We start from the raw sequence: 21817 nt of genomic DNA, 5'->3' as shown, positions 1-21817 counted from the left end.
TAACTTGAAATAATTCTTATCGTCTCTCCTGCGATAACATGATGTGTAAACCAGGAGATAGTTTTATGCTCTTTTCTACCTCAGACCACAGACATGTTTTTATAATAGCTGTCATGAGAAGAATGCAAAGAGGCACACGCAGCTTTTAATCTTTAGTTTTGAGCTATTGAAGAAACAGTCAGTCAAGTCAGACTTTGGGGCCATGTGCTTTCAAGGCCTTTAGACTTTTACAGTGTTCTCCAATTATGTACTGCATAGCACACTAAATCTTCATAAGGTGTAAACACACTCAGACATATATAGTATGCTATGCAGTATGTAATTGGTCCAGTCTGACATCACCAAACACATAAAAACACACAACTAAGAGAGACACGCAAGGACGTCTGCAACTGTGCATTCATTCACACAGAGAGACACACAGTCAAACGCTACACAGTGACATACTCTTGACTCGGCCTTGACAGCTGAGGACATCCTGAGAGAGGACTCACATCTGCTGGCAGCCAGGGACGATCAAGAGTAGAGTCCTACAGGGTGACGTCAAACTTGGAGGTTGTTGCCAGGACAGCATTCATCTGTACATGTACGGGCTCTGATGCTTTACAGAGGGAGCTGTCTGGCTTCAAGGTAGGACACTTTTCAAAATAGGTGTGAAAATGGTTACTCTCTGAATCCAAGTGTCAAAGTTAAACAGTGAATAGGAGTCCCACCCATTTCATTAAAAAAAATTTGATTTTGTGTGGTGGGTCTTTTCTACACAAAACCCTCCAACACGCAGGAAATTACCCATTTTATAATTCCAGTAAAAGCAGCTTGTTTGGAACAAATGGGAGGGAATACGTATCTGGCATGAGCCGGGAAATCACCATGAGAAATCTTAAACTTACAGAAAATACAGTAATTGACTAAGTGTATGCCAAGTGATCTCTGGGAAGGGCCGTGCTACAATTACAGCATCACTTTGTGCCAAATATTGTGATAAAATTGAGATAAAATCTGTTTTGATCACATACTGTATACGTACTGTCTGCACAGCACACACGTTTGAAAATATAGTTTGCAGCATGTCCCCTCTCTCTCACTGGCTTTCCTGTTCCTCCATTGTCTTATAATTAAAGGCAAAAAGCAAAAAAAGAATAAAGAAAAAAAGTTAATCATTCTGAACTTTGAAGTTTTAAATCTGCCTGTGCCTGTGAGCATACTTGAATGAAAGAAAGAAAAAAAAGTATCTGCAGGGAAATTAAAGGGATAGTTCAACATTTTGGCAAATTGGCCCTAATCGCTATAGTCATAGCAGTAGGTTTGTTACCTTTATTTGTCAGTGCAAGCTATTTTTAGAATGGCAGAGCAGAGCGGTGAGCTGCTCAGAGCTACGGTACGGAGGCTCAGGCATTTCTTGGTTTCCCTCATCAAACTCATCAAATACACAATCCAACAACTCCAAAACGCTCTGGTGGACAAGTTGTGACCTGCACATTCACCATGCTATAAGATAATAAGGGAACGTTACGAGACGGAGTTGTTTTCGAAGTAAACACTGACTGCTTGCTGAAAAACTTTCCCTGAAGGCAACGCGCATCAGCGGTTTTGCATGAATTTCCCTCTAAAACAACTCTGTCTGGTAACGTTCTGTTTTTATCTCATAGCGTGGTGAATGTGCAGGTCACAACTTGTCCACCAGAGCGTTTTGGAGTTGTTGGATTGTGTATTTGATGAGTCTGATGAGGGAAACCAAGAAATCTCTTTAGCCTCCGTAGCGTAGCTCTGAGCAGCTCACAGCTCTGTTCCACCGTTCTAAAAATAGCTTGCATCAACAAATAAAGGTAATGAACCTACTGCTATGACTATAGCGATTATGGCAATGGGCCAATTTGCCAAAATGTTGAACTATCCCTTTAAGCTAAGACACACATCAGTGATGTGTGTCATCATTGATGACACTCATGTCTACAATACCCATCAGCCTTGGCTGAGAATGAAAGACAGAACCTCCAAATGGAGCTGAATTAGTCAATTAATCAATTGGTATACAGAAAATTACAATACATGAATTAATTAAATCAATAGAAGCTACATGTCTCTGAGTCCTTTCCCCGTCCTTCCTCCACCACACAGCATTGGAAAAATACTGATTTTCCACAGGAACTTCATAGTTTCAACAGTTTGAATCCACTAGTCCATCTGTTAGGGAGAGGACAGCTAAGACTGTGGGAGAAAAAACTCCTTCGACACAAAAGAATCTAAACCCTGAGAAACTGATGGCACCGAAGGCCGTCTATTGATACAGTTTTTATAAAAGAGACCACTATCAGCAGAAGTTTAAAATAAACGAGGGAAAGAAAATAATCCAGAGGAGTGGAAACTGCAATGAAAAGGTGCAGCTCAGTTGTGCTTGGAGCTCAGGCCTGTGTTAAGAGCAGCTCCGTACATCATGCCACTACCCAACACAATCATACAGCGTGGACCACAGAGACCATATAATAGGCATTGAGGAGTCGCCAACAACCCAATGAGTGCCATTAGTAAATATACTCTACACACTGAAGCCAGCGGGCGGCTCTGCCAGAACCCTCAGCTCCCCGCAGCCACTAGCCTGAGCCTGGGTCACAGTCAACCACTCCAAACTGCTCCCTGCTCATAGAGCTGCTGTGTCCACCAGGAATCCAAAACAAAATAAGCATTAGAGAAAGGCCACTAAAAACAGAGTGCTTTGAAGTGCCGTTCCCCTCATGAGTTCCTATTCAACGGGCTCCACCCCGCCGCTCCGAAAGACGCCGCCAAGGAAATGCAAGCCAAATGTTGCTGCAGCCCATTTGTGTTGACAATGTATGCGTATAGCACATCCACAACTCTGTAATGCACATACGTGATTGTTTGCATGCAGGTGTGTCCACATAACTTTATCAAATTGGCACGCAGCAGAGTGAGCGTGCTTTTTGTCAACATTAATCCACATGGCAGGAGGCTGAGAAAGAAAAATAGGTGGTTCCTTCAGAGTAGGCTAAAAAAGCAATAAGTGTGTAAAACAAAAACAGAAACCTAACTTTATGGTCACAAAATTCAAGTGAGTCAAGTTTTTTGCACAATGAAATTCTACAAAAAAAAAGAAAAAAGAAGAAAAGGCAGCTGCTCTCTGAATGAGTAAAAGTAAAAAGGAGAGCTCTCAGAGCAAGCAAAGATAAGATGAGGATGATAGCGATGAGACTATGAGGGAAGGACGTAGAGAGGAAGAGACTGACTTGAAGGACAAAGAGAAAAGGGAGGGAAAAGAGGCAGAGAGAGAGGAAGGGAGGGAGGGCTGCATGTTAAATCGCTCTGCTTGGCGGCCGCTCCAATTTATGATTAGACTACAACAAGGTCTTCAACCAGTGAAACAAAAGAGAGGGGGTTTGGACTGACCCTCTGCCCTTGCCCACCTCCGTCTCCATCACGCCATCTGCATCTCTCCATCCACCTCTGTGTTGTGACCGTAACAACAGGCCCTCCTATCCGGGGTCAGGGGCTTGGGCCTGGGCCAGGATTGCTCTCTTTCTCCCTGCCTCCCTCCCTAGCTGGTGCCCCTCCCTGGGAGCACCTTCCCTCTCTGGTTTGTGTCAGTCTAATGAACAGACTCTTAACTGTTGTGCGGCGAGAGAGCAGATGGGACTCTGGGAAGATTTACAGCACACAGAAAGAGAGAAAAAAGGAGGAAAGAGGGCAGTTAAGTTGCAAAGGGGAGTACAAAATGCACTTTCAAAATGTTCCTCTGGCCGGCAAAACCCGAAATATGCCTCACATTTGCACATTTTTCCAATTTATCTCTTATTGAATTAAGGCCTCAGACTCCTGGACGCCTTTCAGGAGAATCCAGCGGAGGAAGAAGAGAGAGACGGAGTGGGAGAGGGAGATACACGTGTCAGACGGAGGGCTAAATCTGTGGAAGTCCCTCTTCATGAAGCAGCTTCATTGTGAGAATGAAAGCTCAGGATGATGAAGATGACGACGAGAATGTCGGGAGCTCAGACGACTCTGAAGATGCAATCACAACAGTTTTACTCATTTGTTTCCATGAGATAATAATCAGTGGTGGTTCACATTTATATGTATGATTAAGCTGTGACCTCAGCGTGGCAGCTGATACGCCCAGCCCCACACACAGGGAGGGGACAGTGATGGTTCAACAGAGGAATGAAGCCTTTTGAGTCTAAATTTCACACTGCCTCTATTGAGAATACATCTATGTGTTACAATGGTAGGAAAAAACAAATCTGTCCGTTGGAAAGTACGTCAGGTCTTTTTATTTATTCTAAACTATTCAAATACTGTTAATGCAAAAGCTCTTCACACTGCAACAATAAATGTGTGCATTTACTGTACCAACAGTCCCACAGTCTCCACAGTGAAGATTCAACCCCCTTCATATACAGCTGGATGGTTAAATCCATAATAATACATTTGTAAATCACCTGTTTTATGTGTAAAATCTGAATCTGCAACATGCTGGTATCTCATTGTAGTGCTTAATAAAATGTTAACATTAACACTTCACTTTATATTTTTAACATTAGCTATACTTATAGGAACTGCAAGTCCATTCGCTTTTCCACTGTTTTGCTAACCCTCCTCCTGGCCGTGTGCATTTTTTGGTTACAACAAAGTCAGCGAGAAATCAATCAATAGAGAGGTACGTAACATTATATATCATATACAATATTATGAAATGTTTGTGTAGTCGTATCATATAGGGTTACGGGGCGCGTTTGTGTCGCTGTGCCGCAGAGACGAGAGCTGGGACACCGGGTCGGAGGCTCTGATCTGGCAAAGTTGTTTTTCAGCCAAGAGACGGGCAGAGAGCCTCCATTCTCCCTCTATCAAGTTACAAGTCGTTTATTAAACCATCACAATTACTCCAAAGCTGTTTAATTATGGTAAAAATGTAGCATGGTTAAGCTAAAAATCCCGAATAGTTCCTTCCTTTTTAACAAAATCCTTTGTACAGGTTCCTCATCATTATTAGCGCTTATTATAACATGCTGACCTTACAGAAGGGACTTGACATGTGGTATGTGGAGTATTTCTATATTTACTTCTATTTTAGCAACCTCAATACTTTTCCTGTACTGGGATGAGTGGGTTAGGAAGTGAATCAATGTGGAGGGAAAAGTCAGCAAACTTGCAAATAGTTTCTGTGGCACCTTCATATTCTAATTATATATTTATTATAAATAATATAAATAAGTTTAATAATAAAATGTGCTTTGAACTGAAATTAGTTAGTTCTTATATCGAGGTTTAGGACACAAACATGATTTTATGTGTTTTACATCTAAAGTGAATAAGAAGTTCATAGCTGTTACAGGCCCCTTTTAATAGGGGACACCAGGAAATTGCCTACCTGGCCTAATGGCTGAGTCTGCCCTTGGAAATCATTATTTCTGGAGAAGTAGTATAGGAAGCATGAGGTGCCGCCGTTCTCTTTATTAAGTGTCATGAATTCCAGTACCTTTCCGGTACAAGCAGTGCCATGGAACAGCCATCAAGACAAGAGCAGCCCCCTAAAGCAAACTGAGTTCATGGCAAAGCACTTGTTGAATGTACCAATGATGGAAGAATCCAGAGGAGGGGTTAAGAGAAGCCAGTTCTCCATCTGTGATCATTAAGGCCGTCGCTGCCTCTCAGCTCTGTTGGCTGGGCACATTCTCAGGTATCATGGGTATCTACCGTGTCCGCAAGTGTAAGTGAAGGGACTCGCAGGAAAGGCTAAAGCAAAATAATGAGAACATTGTGCGAGGAGACTGAGTAATGACAAAAGTTTCACCGAGAAGGTCAGGAAGTGACATTTTCAGAATAGAAAGCCTTTCAAAAGAATGAAAATGTCAAAATATCAGTTGTGCCGTTTTCCAAAACACGATGTCATAGTGCTGCAGGCCCACAGGACACAGGGGAGTGTCTGATCTTTGCAGTTGCTGATTTTCAAACATTTCTTTCCCTCAGCGTTTGCCAATGTGGGTGGTAACGCAGGATGATATACAGATTAGTCACATGTGCTTTTTTTTCTTCTTTCCTCCCCTTCTCCTGCAGCGGGTTAATATTTTGGTGATCTGCCACGTTGTGAGTGGGCGGACTGGCACAGGCAGGGGCCCGTCAGTAATGATTAAGCAGCGTGGTGCAATTTGGTGTAAAATATTAGGGGAATTTGGACCTGTCCCGTCCATCAGCTTTGAGAAGGTTAATGGTGCACGGTGTGAGGGAGGGCTCCGCTCTGTGACATTTTCCATACCAACCAAACTAAATAAGTTATACTTGTTTATCGAAAGACTAAACTGATTTCCCTCAAGTTAGAAAAGATAAACATTTTTCAGATTTTTCTTTTCAATGATAGGCTACTGTATGTTTATAAATGTGATGATTCAACAGCAGTCTTTCAGTGCGGGTCACAATGGAAAGAATGGAGGTTATGGAATCAGACACGTTCCCATATAGATGTCACAGTCTGTCTCCTGAATCATTAATCATCCCCGTGCTTCTTTGCCAACCTCAGTACTCATTATTACTGATCACCAGCAGTTGGTAGCAGATATTCCAGTACCAGAGCAAAGTGTTGGAGAAATTGTGTCTTCTTGCTCTGCTTTGCTAACTGTTACCACATTTTCACTTCTTTGATTATTATTTTTGAAGGATCCATACAGGACGAGTTTCCAGACCACCGCAGTGCACATGCATGATGCCATTAAAGGAAATAAAAGTCACAATTTGATTGGCCCTGAACCCCCCAACCACCACACCCACTGATAATACACCCATGTAACCCCATACGACTGCCAACTGTTCCCCATGTGTGGTGCATGTTTCTGGCTGCAGGATTATTATATATCAGTTAACACGTGCGCCGTCACTGTGAGACACTAAAGAAAAAGGAAAGTTGAACCAATCAGCACCGGAATTCAAAACTCTCCTGCCTCATAACTACACAAAAAGTGATTCTAGACAAAACATTTATAAGATTATAATATATACTGTATAACATTTTAGCACCTCTGAGGTCCCTTGCCCTCAGGCCTGTGGGTTATTTTTTGTGTGGTTTTGGTTAGACGACTAAAATAAGGTCTGTGGTTAATATAAGCTCAGTGCATTTTCATGTTTCATCACTACGTAGCTACCCCAGCCCTGATTTCTTCCAGCTTTTACATCTCTTAAAAACTCTCGGTTACGTTAAAAGTCATGATGGTCAAAAAATCTCATCACCAGTCGAACTTTAAGGCATTGTCACACTTTTACAAATGACTGATAACTAAAGAGGAGAGGCATGCGAGGTAAGAGCTAAACTGTTTGTCTACAGCCTAAACTTAACTTTTCACTTGTGCTTGATGGGTCTCATTCATGAAACGTGAGCAGCACGGATTTGTGTGTAAACCCTGAGCAGCGCAAATTTACGTGGATTTCCGCATTCATCAATCTTTTAGTAGTGCTGATTTTTTCGTAGCTACTCACAAAATCTACACCTGCTCCGGACTGTGTGTAGCGCTTGTGTAAATGTAGGAATGCAAATAAATACTGCTTGTTACTGTTGAAAATTACAATTTTAATCCGTATTACTCTCTCTCATGTTCAAAATACGCCGACACCTTTGAAACATGTAATTTAAACATGACAAACAATTAGAAATATTTGGAGAGAGAGACGTTTTAGGGATCGGACACGCACAAACACATCAAGGCTCCATTTTATGATGATAATAATCTGAAAAACTTTTTTGTGTTGCTAAACGCTCGGTGGACGCACACTTCACCCTGCGCAGTAGCGCAGTCAGCACCGGTTTGGATGGAGCTGTGACAGATGGCTGGTGCTTCTGTAAGAATATAACCTGCCTATATAACTTAATGTGTTCATACAACCATGCTCCTCTACAGCTGAGGCTGTGAAGAACCTCCCCCTCCCGTCGCTGCTGTAGCTCTGTAGTTATGTGTTTTTTTGTTTTTTTTTCCATGTTTCATATCGAACTATTCTGGCTTTACTTCTTAATAAACCAAGGATACTTAATTCACTAAATATGTTTCTTCCCTCCACGCCTTTGACCTGTCCCAGTCACACCACTACTAACAGAAGAGAATTAAATATTTTTCTGGACTCCACTTCACCCAAAATGACTTCGATCCGTGATCTCTATTTTTTTCTCTCTCCCTCTTTCCTCGTTTGCGTCATGGCTGCAGGTGAGCAGGATGCACCTTCCTCCTAATATGGTGGTCAGGATCTCCTTATATGGCTATTCATGTATGGAGATCTATGTTAATTGCTGATCACCGGGGGCGTTTTGTTAGTTTACGATGGGTTGGCATTCATGAAGTTACACACGTGTTTACGATCAAATCTGAGTTTCCCGCACCGTTCATGAATCCGGAGTAGAGTTTTAGTAGGGTGAGCTTTTATGTGCAAATCTACACACAGATTTACTCACGTTTCATGAATGAGACCCATTGAATTTAGGCCTCAAAATCATACGATTTGTGTCGATTATCCTCTTGAACAAAACACGGCATTATCATAAACTTGTGTTCATGACAGAGCTTATTTCCTGCCCAAAGCAACTGGCTTTTTTGTCAAGAGATCGAGGATGACGCCAACTTTCCGGTTTAGCCTATACAAATACGTCATCCATGCAGCACTCAAGTGACTGCAAAAAACTTTTTTCTCGCTTCTTGACCGGCAGCGGAACACGCCCTTTGAGGCAATCTCCTGTTAACGGTCTGTCAAGCCGCCGTCTGAGATGCTCAGAGAAGGTACACACTGCAAGAATTAAAACAAACGAGCAAGTGTTATGAGCTTGTTGTTCTTTTTTAACGGCCCGGTTTTAAAGGCCTGCTGTACTCTGTACCTGTTGATGAGTCAGCTGGCAGGGCCTGTATTTGTCCATCAGTATAATCACAGTCTGAGGAACAGGACATTGATCCAACTGTGTATGCCAAAGTCAACTAAATTCTTAGTGCAGCCAGTAAAACATGTCATCACTTGAATTTTTGATTTTTTTATCAGAGTTCAGAGAAGCAGTGGTGGACTCAGTCACACTTTTTTGTTCTCCTCTCTTTCTTGCTCCTCTGCACGCATCTTGCATTTGAACTAAGCCGAGTGGACCAGAACAGAGCTCTCAAGGTGACTGATTTGAGTGTTGTTTCTGTTTGCCCACCATTACCTAGTGAGGTAAAACAGGATAGAACACGAAAGGAAAAGTACTTTCTTAATCACAGACATCAAAAGGGAACAGTATAAAGGATCTGTTAAAAAATGAAATACTTTTGAACCTGGCCCTATCTTGGTGGAGAGCTACATTAAGTCAACGAGACAAGGTCTGCTGGAAATCAGAGGCTAGCTGCTGAGAGTCCCAGAGACTCGGTGGCGAGTTACATATTCCATATGTCCGGCATTACTCAACATTGGCTCACAGCAGTTCCTATGGGGAGGGGAATGAGCCCTTTCAACCATTCAACACTAATGCGCTGACGGAGAGCAAGACTTCACAGCACCTTCACCATATCCTCTGTGTGCTGTGAGAAACAGGAAGGTGGTGGGAGTCACGGTTGGAGGCGGACGTGGAGGGAGAGAGAGAGAGAGAACAGAGTTGATTCAACAGAGGTGGACCATCCACATCACTGTGCACAACAACAACTTTTTTTTTCCCCCATGATATTGCCGTTTACGGTATTCCTGTACATCAATCTTTGGTTTTCTCCATTTGCTAATCCAAGGTGAAGGTGAAACTGTCTCTGTGCGCTGCCCAGAGGAACTGCAGTATAGGCCATTTCATTAACCATCCAGCCTTTTTAATCAGATCTCTGGCTGTCAATGCCAAACATGACTGACAATGATATTACATCCAGTTGTGAACACAACCCTATAAAGTAGATTGAGGTGGCCTGTCTGCATAATTAAAAAGCTTTACCTCTGCCTTACAATGACTCATCATGATGTGGCTTGAAAATGTGCAATGCAGAATGCAAAACCCAAAGACATCTGTTAACCCTCTAACATTACGCACTCTGTAAAAGGTGCTTATTATATAGATCTTGACCAGAAACTGTTATATCCTCACTTTCGCAAAAGACTTAGACCAACAGCTGCACTGACGACATGATAGTACAACAGAATCAACACTGGTCAAAACTATTTGAACTATACTACTAAAACCATTAAAGCATCTCCATTTCTCTACACTAATCAGTGGCTCATAGTTTAAGTATGGTAATGTTCATTTTCGAAGACTAATCTAATTTATAGTACCATTACAAAGTAATCCTTTATGTGATGGGTATGACTAACTAAGACCTACTGAAAGGTTGTGTATGTCTAGAGTTCGTTGTGGAAACCATAAGTTACTGGTTTTTCCGAACAAAAGTATGCCTGGGTTAATAATCCTCAACAATGTGCTCTTTGTTTGTTTGGTGACAGAAGTGTCTGAAACACGTCTGCTTGGAATTCTTTTGGAAATGCTCCATTTCCGTGTGGACAAGGCCTTAGCCCCCAGCTCCCCTCACCTTCTGCAGGTTAATTGGTGTTAATTTAGTAGCAAGAGGAGCTAAGAGGATAGATGAGGCACTGAGGGGTAAATTAATGTTCTGTTTAATTGAGTGGTTTTTCATGTGCAATGTGTAAACTTTTTTTTTTTTTTGCACGAACATATCATTTAAAATAGTATGAACAATTACTATGATTGGGATGTGTGGAGGGGAGGTATGAAACCCAAATGGGCTTATACTGTATGACAACCTCACCCATGAAGAACATAATCAAAAACCAAATTTATTACAAATAAAGACAAGAAAATAAGGAATAATTAAATGGTAACGAAAAATGTGTAGAAAAAAGTAACAATCAACTGAGTAATTATAGTGAATATAAGAAGGAAAAAAAAAAAAGAAAAAACAAAATTGTATATACTCAAAATATTTTCTATTCAGTTGACATAGGTTACTCAGTGTTCAGGGTACCTATATTAAAGCAGACAGACTCTGGAAATGTATAATATGCACACTTGATACTTGATCACAAATGATAATGTCATCTCAATATTGACTGTTGTCCTCCATTATCGGCAAAACTCTCCCTAACCCTACTTTTACACCGCTGATTTTGTTAAATGATGATTCTGATTGTCATCTTTCAGTTCCCAACCGCTGCATTCTCCTAGCTGGCATCACTGCAACAAAAAACATGGTAGCTATCAGATGGAAGCAACCCGATATACTCAACATCCCACAATGGCTCACATCTGTTGGGGATATCTTAAAGGGACAGTATGGGACTTTATTGGCTTTTTATTGACAAAAATCAAATATCGCTTTCATAAATACATATTTCACTGAAGTGGAATCGCGCCCGCATACAAACGAGCGCTTTCTCGTACCTTAGAATGAGATGTTACAAGTCGTTACAAACATACAGGGGGGGGTTCACCGAACCTTCTCTGCCATGTTGAATCGCCATGTTTTACGTTCAGTGTCACCGTGGCTGTAAGTAACCACAAACTCGGGCCACCGGAGCTTCTCGGCTCGGGGAGAAAGTTTTCCAGACAGCGCCTGTTAAAACTGTCACCACCGTGTAGGCTAGTGTGAGGAAGGACGGAGGCACTGGTGTTGCCTTCAGGTGCAGTCAGACACCTGAATGACGCCGTGAGTGACGCCGTCGGCAAACCGACTGGATGTTATTTTACTCGACGAGAGAAAGCCGGTAAAACGTGGGTCAGGTAAACAATACGACATCGCCATGACAACATATTGTCACGCCTGTATTGTTTTGCCTCGTGCTGGCGGACCGTTTGTTTACATAGAGGCTTGTTTATCCTGATACATGCAGCGTGTGTTGTTTTTCTGACTTCTGCCCGAGTTTACGTAAACGCAACAGCAAGAATACGTGCCGACATGCAACCGCACCGCTAGATGGGGGTAAATGTCACATACTGTCCCTTTAAACTTTAAAATTTCAGTTGCAAAAATACATAGTGCCAAACAGGTGAATGTAGCAGTACTAGAAAAGGGAAGAGAAAAGATCAAAACATTTCTGCTTCCACAGATAACATAGCCTACTATTATGGAGAATTGAGGATATGTACATGATTGCCTTAACCTCTGCCCTCAAAGCTTTCCCTTGGCTTTTTTGCTTATTTGTTTGTTTTTCTTTTGTGTCCTTGTCTTGTGTTGTATGATTGGTAGTTATTTGGGGGTTTTGTTGTTTGTATGTTTAATAATGATCTGTATGGACTCTTTGGTAACGTTTACACCAAAGCAAATGAAATAAATAAAAATTTATCACAAAAAAAAATATTGAATAGTTTCATCACACATCACACATTCTGCTGATATAATGCAGTCCAACTTCTAACATTGTAGATCGTTGTGACTCCAGGTACACAATGCATCAGAATGGACAGAGAAGATATTGACCAGCTTCTGTCAACCAAAATGTTCTGCAACTGCAAATGATTGAAAGTGTGCTGGTTTATCTTAAATGAGACAATTTGTATCAATGAAGAACCAGACTGAACAGTTCCTATGCTACGTGATTTTTTTTTCACAAGCTGCCTTCAGATGAGCCACCTGACTCTTAACACACCACAGAGATCTTGTTCTACTTAACTTTGATTTCAAATAACACAGGGCCAGCACAAGGTGCAATGTTTACTCCACTTCATACCTTGTGACGGTAACATCAGCCCTCTATGTTGCCTCAACAAGCCTCTCTGTATTAAAACCTTAAGCTCAGTTTTGCATACATGTCTGGGTGAGGGAGCGTGAGGTTAGTCCAGGGGTAACAGAGCCCCTGGCCCGGAGGCATATGAGCCAAATGCGATTGGACAAGGCCCAGAGCTCCAGGGTCAGGCCGCAGCGAGGAACATGTGTCCCTGGGAGGGAGACGGCCTTGTTCCTCCCTAAGTCAGTCAACATTCTCCAGTTTGTGCAACAAATCCTAATGAGGCTGTTCTCTGTGGGGGAAGCAGGCCCCTGTCTGTGGAGATTTGTCTCCGGAGCTACACAACCAAGGAAAGATGCAGTGAAGCAACCCACTCGCTTACACTCTGACTCTGTCTCACACACACACAAACCAAGACTGATGAGGTGAGGGAGGCCAAACTGTGTTCTCTAGGCCCGTGCAAGGCGAAGGATTAAAAAATGTGTTCACACAAAGCCATAGAATATTAAAGGGATAGTTCAACATGTTGACAAAGTGGCCCATTGCCATAATCCCTATAGTCATAGCAGTAGATTCGTTACCTTTAATTGTCGGTGCAAGCTATTTTTTAGAATGGCGGAGCAGAGACGCCAGCTGCTCAGAGCTACGCTACGGAGGCTAATGGAATTTCTTGGTTTCCCTCATCAAACTCATCAAATACACAATCCAACAACTCCAAAACCTACTGCTATGACTATAGGGATTATGGCAATGGGCCAATTTGCCAAAATGTTGAACTTTCCCTTTAAGCAGCAGGTATGTGAGTGATGGCCCTTAGAATAAATAAAATGTCTGGGTACAGCAGCAGGTTAGGTTAGGAAAGCACAGGTAGCTTATGGCCTCGAATCCAGCGTTGAGATTTATGCTCAGCTCATGAAGATATTGTACGACAGACAGTGTTGCTGAACACTCCAATGTAAGAAAAAGAAAATCAGTCTTAGTTAAGCGATTGTTCAGGAAATAATCAAGACAGCACTGTGGAGTAAAAGTCCTCTGACAAATATATGAGACATACATGTCAAAACCATATATGGCAAAGTTTCCATCTGCGGTTGATAGTCCTACAAACTCAATACAGACCAATAAAACTTAGCGAGGAGAGACAGCCGGACAGAAGAGGGTCGACGTTCAAAGACATTCCCATGTTTCTGATCTGTCTTCGGGGTCAGTCCACCTGAACCACATTAATTCATTTTTCCCTCTGTGCCTCTTCCTTTTCCTTAGGAAAAAAAAACAGTCAGGATGATGCCTTGTAGCAAAGCTGGGTTTAAAAGTCAGATCGCCATATATTACAATGATACACTCTGACAACTCTATCGACTGCAGTCCACTTTTTTTTTTTTTCCAAGGGCAGTAGAATAAAATAGTGGCACTAATACGCAACACCTGTTCCTTTTCAGCATCCGTCACTATATCATATATACAAACAGTGACAGCTGTGGTGCAGGCAGCGATATGACAGGGCTCCGGGGTCCGGGTGATGCAAAAGACAGAGGCAGGGGGTTGCTTCTTCCCACACAGGGCCCTCCTCGGGTCAGAGAGCTGAAAGCAGAGTGCAGTGGCCAGAGACCGTAATATTTCACATGTGCTTTTTGAGGAGCAGCAGGCGCTATCGATTTCTTTAATCTAAAGCCGGCGACGTGGAAGGAAAAGGGCCCATCGGGCGGCCTGCTTTCAGTTACCAGGTCCATAAAGACGCAAAGATAGGAGCTGATGTAATGGATGGTCTCCGAGATGCTATGATGGGATCTGTGCCTTTGTCTGCTCAGGCTCAACAGGATCCGTCCAAAGCTTCAATCCAGCTCCAAGTCAAAGATGGCCTGTAATCATCGTGCTTGAGCATTCTGCACTTCTTTATAGCTGGGTGTCATTTCAAATATCTTGTCTGTGAGATAATCAACTTGGTGTGAGGAAGCTGAACCCCAAAAACCTGGCTCTTTAAAGGAGAAATGAGCCAGAGAGGGCAGAACTGTGGGAGAGCTGAGCTTTAATTCCTCTATTACAAGAGATAAAAATGAAGGGTGTGGCAGCTGCAGCCTGCATGCTGAATTTCCGCTATACTTGCACTAAATTACACGGTATGCACGAGTGTGTGCATGCATGTGTGTGTGAGAGAGAGGGAGAAAGAAAGAGATGGAGGAAGTCAGTAGACAAATCTTGCGTCCGTAGTCAAAACAATTTAAGAAAGTCCTCTGGTGACTCAGTTGCTTAGGTCTGAATAAAAACATCTATTTTCAGCTCAGAGTGAATGCGAAACTCACCTACACCGTATTTATTTCTATTAGTCATCCTTTTATTTATCCTCCCTATGTACTGAGGTTCAAGACAAATGTGCAGGCAAAGATTAGCTCCTTTTCTATAACTTTCTACCCCTGACATCCCGATGGAAACTGTGTTTCTCTGAATTCTTCTCTTACCGACTGGAAGTTTGAACTCAAAACACGACATGCTGCACTGAATTTAGCATCAAATCCAATTTTTCTCTTTAATCAACTAATAAATAAATTTTATTCAAACTTCCTCCAACTTTTCTACGGTTTCCTCTTCAGCTTTTCAGCGTTTCCAGTTTCAATTCAAGCCACTGAATCTAATCGGTGTCTTAAATCTTCTCAACCCCCATATGCCTTATACGGCTTCATTTCTGTATTTTTCTTTTTTCTCAGGCCAACCCATCAATCCATCAATAGCTGGAAACTTGCAACATGAATCACTTCACAAAAATAATCTCCCTACACTGCCTGCTCACACACACATACTACAGTTGATGTTGAAACACCCAGCCTGACCAATAGCTCATTTCCACCTGTGGAAACCTACATACCTGGGGCCTTTTCATGGAATCCCCTGCAATGAGGTTCAGTGGGAGCTGGAACCATACGACAAGGTGACGTGAAGACACGGCAGACGACAACAGGTCGGTCAGAGAGAGAATCATTTCTTCAGTTTCAGTTTAGGAGGCCTGGTACCTAAAGAGCATATACAGTCTGGGAGCATGGAGTCGAGTTGAGTTTACAACCTGTTTACTTTGTCTAACACGAAAAGTTCAACATCTGTTTGTTTTAATCCTCTCATTACAGTCTGTTGGGTTTATTACTCACTATGTCTCCATCTATCATAATGTGTGTGTACTGTCTGTAATCTTTCTCTTGTCCTCAGTGTGACCTTTTGTAAAATATGTTGATATTCTAAATCTTTTCGCAGGCTATAGTTGACCATTGTCCCCCAGCCCAGGACTAAAACTTTGAAATTTGAGTCCTGAGTTGGATTTCATCCTTACTGAAAGCAAAATATTTATCTCAGTCTGATCTAAATCCACGTCCCCGACAAGCCTGATGGTGAAAGGCTCCGTCTCCTCAGAGCTGGGAGAACATCTCTCTCTCTCTCTCTGTCTCTCAGTGGCCTGTCAGCGCCAGGAGACACAAATCCATACTGTGTAGCAGTTTGAAGTCTCTACACAGACAGACAGAGATTAGGCATGCTGGTGCCATGGTCCGCGGGATCCACCCGCCCTCTCCATCCTTCAGCTCAACATCAAAAGAATGCGAGCGCAACAGTTTGAATTATAGACAGCAAGTGTGCAGTCATGCCTCCAGTGGCAACCAGCTCCCGGCCTGATTAACCTCTGTGCCACCCCGAGGAGGGAGAGACCGGGACAGCAGCTCGTAGCGGGGCTAGATAAATTACAATACCAACAACTGCACATCAGCGACCGGACAACGGGTCACTCAGGTCACGCAGCCGTTTGATGGCTCAATCCCTCAACTGCAAACTCCAATCCTAGGGAATTAAAGCTGAAAGTTACAATAGGTTTAATCTCTGCCAATTAGTTCTCACCCTCATCTCTCTGTTTCTCTTATACTGTTGTAATGGCAGCGATACATTTAAAGGGATAGTTCAACATTTTGGCAAATTCACCTGTTGCCACATTCTCTATAATCATAGGGGCAAAGACGCGAGCTGCTCAGTGAACACAATGGAGGTGAACGGTACAGGTCACCTGTTCCTCAAAACTCATCAAATACACAAAACTCCAAAACGCTCTCTTGGGACAAGTTGTGACCTGCACCTTCACCGCGCTATGAAATAATCATATAACATTATGAGACTGAGTTGTTTTCGAGGCAAATGCGTAGCCGGAACTACATTCCAGACACGACTGCTGGCCGGAGTCATTTCAAAAGCAAGTAAGTATTTGAGAGTAAGGAGTAGTAGTAGTAAGTAGAGTATTTGCTTCATGTTTCATAACGTTACATCATTATACATGATTATTTCATAGTGTGGTGAATGTGCAGGTCACAACTTGTCCACGAGAGCGTTTGTTGATTTGTGTATTTGATGAGTTTGATGAGGAACAGATGACCTGTACCATTCACCTCCATTGTGTTCACTGAGCAGCTCACGTCTCTGCCCCGCAGATCTCAAAACAACATGCACTGATTATAGGGATTATGGCAATGGGCAAATTTGCAAAAAATGTTGAACTATCCCTTTAAATACACTGAGAAGGTTTCCAGGCCTTCTCAGACGTATACCTTTTTTCAGGGATGGGCACCAACTACTATACTTCAGTATATTTTCCACTGTATCTTTACTTGAGTATTATCTTTTACTCATCTTCTACTCCTCTGCATTTGAAATACAAATGTTGCATGGTTCCACTGTATCTATGAAGAATGTATTACTTTTTGAGGAAGAACTTTTAATCTGTTTCATTTTGCATATTTATCCATGAGATTGATCAATAATCCATGACCTATGGGTACAAATGCAGATTGTAAAGCTCAAACAGGTCTTACAGGCCTTTCAAAGCCTTTTTTTTTCCAAACAGAAAAATCTTTCCCCTTTTACTGCTACTACCCAGGGTACATTTCCCCTCATCTGAATGCCAGAACAATTACTGTAGGAGAGATTACAATACATTATCAGCAGATGGACAAAAGACGAATCAGACCAGGCACAGATGACACATGGGACTCATTCCGAGGCAAAAAGAGATGAGTCCCAGTGTCGTCAGCATAAGGTAATGTTGATAAATGGAGGCAAGTGAGAAACAAAGAAATGGTGATGATGACACAACGGATGCTGATGCAGAAACTAGACATTTTTGTTCAATGTTACTTTTTTCCAATAGAGGACATTTTCTATAAGACGCAGCAGATTTTGCCGACAGATTCAGGTCACAGGAGCGAAAGGAGGCATCGTAAAAAGCTTCCAGCTTCAAGAGGCACAATAAGAGAAACTCTGGATTTTGGTTTTAGCGTACATTTTCGCTGAATGGCGGTGACACAAAGATAGCACAAAGACTGATTTAGAAACAGAATGACTGGCTTACAAAAGAGAAGCTCTATGGGAAAACTTGTCCAGATGGAGACAGGCCAAAAATGAGATGACAAGCAGCTGTTAAAGCCAGCTGTCCTGGCCAGTTGTTCATAGGAGCAGGAAGGCCAGGATGGAGGGATTCAGAGACATTTAGGGGGAAGAGAGTAAGGGGGGGGGGCATAGATATAACAACCAGATAGAGATGGTGAGGGGTGACAGGGAGGGAGGAAAGTTCTAGAAAAAAGAAATTCTAGTTAAAAGAAAATGTATGTGTTCAACATGGGCACAGTCAAAGCAGTAGATTTGAGACTGGGACACATTTATTTGAAGCAATCAGCAGGCCAGACTTGGCTCAGTTACAGGCTGCAGTTGCTTTTTAAATTGCAGAAAGTGAACAAATAACTGCTCTGTGCATAAGCTCCAGTTCTTTACTGCTACATAAAAAAGAAAACAACAAATCACAACATGGCCATTTTACATAAATAACCGAGCCATTTCCTTGAACAGCAGTTGACTAATTGCTGTACTAAAACTGTATGTTGAACAAGCCAGTGGATGTGTATGCAATAACCCTTTCATGGGTAAAAGACCAGGGGGGTTTATTGATTTGATTTATTGACTGATATTTATTAAACATGTAATAGGTGTTTCTGCCTCAGTTGGGTTAACAAAGAACTTTTTTTTCATTTTTGTTCTGTATAATAAATAACCTCTGAACATAAACTGTTAATGGAAGCATTTAACACTCCAGCTGCCCTTTAGACGAAGAGTTTAAGAAGAGCCAAATGGTTGGTATCACCTTTTCTAATTGGTGAAAGGATTTATGGTCACTTAGCATTAAGTGTGTAAAGCAGTGGTTTTCCAACCTTTTTGACCCCATTTTGACATCACAAATCAAGATGCGCCAGCTCAGATATTTTTATATGCTGCATTTTATTTGAACTTGATTTATATTCGAGAAAGTGAAAGTATAGATACAGTTGTTTAAGATTATGTGTGGTGTTTTAAAATCATAATTTAAAAAAGGATAATAATTAGTTTGTTTTTTTTAAATCTGTATTTTTTAATCATCAATTACTAGACATTTCAGGCGACCCAGTTTGAATTCCAGGCGACCACACGTGGGGCCCCGACCCAAAGGTTGAAAATCACTGGTGTAAAGGCATGCATCCATATAGCTCATAAAGAAATGTCAGCCACAAATTTACCTCCTTACAGCTTTTGGTTTGTAATTTGTGTGACCATGCCTATGTTACATTTTTCTAATCATGAACGAAGAGCTCACCAGTGCATCTTGCTGGTCAATGTGCACTACTGGGCAAACTTGGGGGAATAAAAAGCATAAGAGTGCCCCCTAGTGGCATGTCCAAAAAAAGCATTTCAAGACAGTATGGTATCTAGAGCGAGAAAAGCCCAGCTGCAGGCTATACTGTTTGCCATGACTGATCCCTTAAAAAAACAGCCGTAAAAGCAGTTAACACGCTTTCAAGCAGCTTCTAGCACATGGCCAAAACAGGTTTGTGTGTAATTTGTCAATATATCCCTGTGCTTATGCTCATTTTGGAAAATGATGTGTGAAACATCATTCATAGTCATGGGTGTTATGCTCCATGTGCGTTTATTAGCGGTGTGGGTGTGAGTCTGGGAAGTGTTTGCTGCAGACACTTACTGGAAGTTCTTGGGATGAGTTCTGTGTTTCCTCCTGTTTCTAACAGCAACACGATGATCACACCTGGCAGCCTCCAAGGAAACTGTGATAGGAGAACAGCATTAAGAAATCACTGAAAAACATTGCACAAGCACAGTCAATATTTCAACCACAACATTTCGCCCGCAAGTGTGGACCACCTTCAAACTTTTATTTATCTAAGGCCTAAATTAAACAAAGTAGAAAAATGTCTGACCTGATGAGACTTTTCAGAATAAAACATATTCGCTAGGCTTTCTGACCCCTATCTAAAACGTATTTAAATTCAAACTGAAGACATGAGTCACATATAATGATGGAATATGACCAGATAATTAGACACAGTTACACTAGCGTCTTTACTAAGGAAACTGCGGGAGATTGGACATTTATCATGATGCTGGTTACCAACAGAAACAGCAGCTTTAACATTAATTCAGTGCTGTTGTTGAAGCCATATCCCTCAAGCCAGCCCACTAACCCAGTGCTCTTAGCGTTTCATTTCCCACCATCTAAACTGTTGTTTGACTCAAGAGCTGCTGGTCACGTTCATGATGCTGAGAATCTATAAGCAGAGGATTACTTCACTAATGCGCATGAGAGAAACTTTTTCAAAACAAACTAATTACACAAAACATGTCCCAAGTCCTAGTGTGTGAGAAATGTAAGATCATTGCACTTATAAATTAAGTTACAGAAGGTAACTTGACTTATATGCTATCATTTTGATTGAACGCAATGGGGAATTTGTGTGACAATGTTGTTCTGAGAAGTTAAAGTAAAAGGATTAGTTTTCACTTGGTAAAGATCACAGTGTTTCTAAACAGTCATTTCATATCACCTTCAAAGAGGCCACCGATTTCAATATTTGCAATATAACCACCTTGAAGCCTTGTAATATCTAAATGGTTCATTATATCCCCCCGGAGCGCTTGAAATCAAAAATAATGATAGGATATTTGGCACCAGCCAGTATTTGGCTGATGTTAAGATTTGGGAGTGTTTGAAGGCAAGCAGGACATTTAATTTAGGGAGTGGTTTCGGGGATGTGAAAAAGACTTTTGTAGATTACATCCTATCACCAAACAAGGTTGAGAACAAGGAGTAAAAAGTATGGGCTTTAGTTTAGCTGTTAACAATAGAGAAGTGGAGGTGCTGGAGTGATAATTGCTCCAGTAACATGGAGCTGATTGACACTTCCCCTCCCAGCAAACACAACTCCTAACTCAACACAAGCAGGTGTTCAAATAAATGAGTTGAGCAACTTCTCTTTGAACCAGAGAGCTGCATGGACCGAGCTCTGATTCCAGTCAGCTAAAAGCACTTTCTGGAAAATTAGTAGAAGCACTGCACACTTCCTAATGGACAAAGATGCTATTTGGTGCACGTTTTCAGCAAACTATGAATGGGAAACTGAGACACAAACACATTTTATACTATTTATTCCCACCAGTTGTAGCAAGGAAGCGAATCAAAACACTACACACACACGGATATGTATTAAACTCAGTCGTTCTCTTTGAGTTTGTTTGTTTTTTGATGAAGGTTTGAGGGACGTCACATCACTACAGCCTCGGCCCTGATGTCAAATCACAGCTGACCCTATCAAGGTGTAATTAAGCTAGCGTTTACCTTTACTACAGGAGCCTGGAATACGCTGCTTTCAAGCAGACTCTCTCCTCTTCACACGGAGAGCTCCAAACTCTGGATATTCAGCTTCGTTTCACCCCCTCCCAAACAAACCTGCTGCTGCTGCTACTGCTGTTTGCTCTCACCAAGCTATAGCTAAGTTCACGTTAGCTGGCTGCAGCCGCCGCCGCCGCCGCTAGCAGCCAGCTAACCTCCCCCTGACCAAAACAGCTGGCTAAACAATAGCGGCGCTGCTGCTGCTGCTGCTGCTGCTGCTGCCGCCTCAGTTTGTTTCTCCCGCAGCCACAGGCCGCATACTCACGTCAGCACCCGGCCGGTGTGAATGCAGAGCACACGGTGAGCACTTCCAGCGGTAAAAGAAAAGTATCCCAGTCCTCCGCTGTAGCTTTTTTTTTTTTTGCCGGATGCTGATGTATCCCACTATACAAGCATCAAACCATGTTGAGTGGGCAGCTGCGCACT

The 21817-nt window shown here is 42.1% G+C and overlaps 1 protein-coding gene across 1 annotated transcript in view; it reads right to left on the bottom strand.

The window, feature by feature from the left end:
• The window catches only part of disp1 (dispatched homolog 1 (Drosophila)), a 103889-nt gene extending 82072 nt beyond the window's left edge, over positions 1–21817 (bottom strand). Inside the window, exons 1-2 of the mRNA XM_085770069.1 lie at positions 21657–21817; positions 19688–19769 (exon numbers count right to left, since the gene is read on the bottom strand). The gene's annotated coding sequence lies outside the window, so the exon portion shown is untranslated. The remainder of the gene's footprint in view (positions 1–19687; positions 19770–21656) is intronic.

The sequence above is a fragment of the Trachurus japonicus genome, chromosome 24 (genome assembly GCF_045865225.1).
Source record: "Trachurus japonicus isolate A0001 chromosome 24, Traja_1.0".
Classification (NCBI taxonomy): domain Eukaryota; kingdom Metazoa; phylum Chordata; class Actinopteri; order Carangiformes; family Carangidae; genus Trachurus; species Trachurus japonicus.
This window is presented reverse-complemented; position numbering and strand designations above follow the sequence as displayed.